This window comes from Garra rufa, chromosome 18 (genome assembly GCF_049309525.1).
Source record: "Garra rufa chromosome 18, GarRuf1.0, whole genome shotgun sequence".
In the NCBI taxonomy this organism is placed as follows: domain Eukaryota; kingdom Metazoa; phylum Chordata; class Actinopteri; order Cypriniformes; family Cyprinidae; genus Garra; species Garra rufa.
In genome coordinates, this window is record NC_133378.1 from 10498046 (window position 1) to 10498564 (window position 519).

A 519-nucleotide genomic window follows, 5' to 3' on the forward strand; every position below is an offset into this window, starting at 1 on the left:
AAGATTTTTATTTATTTATTTATTTTAGTGTAGTTTAGTTTAGGTTTTAGTAATTTAGTCTTGTGCTTTTGTCAGTTTTATTTTTTATTTTTTTACATTTATTTATTTATTTGATATATTTATTTATATATTTCAATTATTTCAAGATTTTTATTTATTTATTTATTTTAGTGTAGTTTTGTTTAGTTTAGGTTTTAGTAATTTAGTTTTGTGCTTTTGTCAGTTTTATTATTTTTTTACATTTATTTATTTATTTGATATATTTATTTATTTATTTCAATTATTTCAAGATTTTTATTTATTTATTTATTTTAGTGTAGTTTAGTTTAGTTTAAGTTTTAGTAATTTAGTTTTGTGCCTTTGTCAGTTTTATTTTTTAACATTTATTTATTTCAATTATTTCAAGATTTTTATTTATTTATTTATTTTAGTGTAGTTTTGTTTAGTTTCGGTTTTAGTAATTTAGTTTTGTGCTTTTGTCAGTTTTATTATTTTTTTACATTTATTTATTTATTTGAT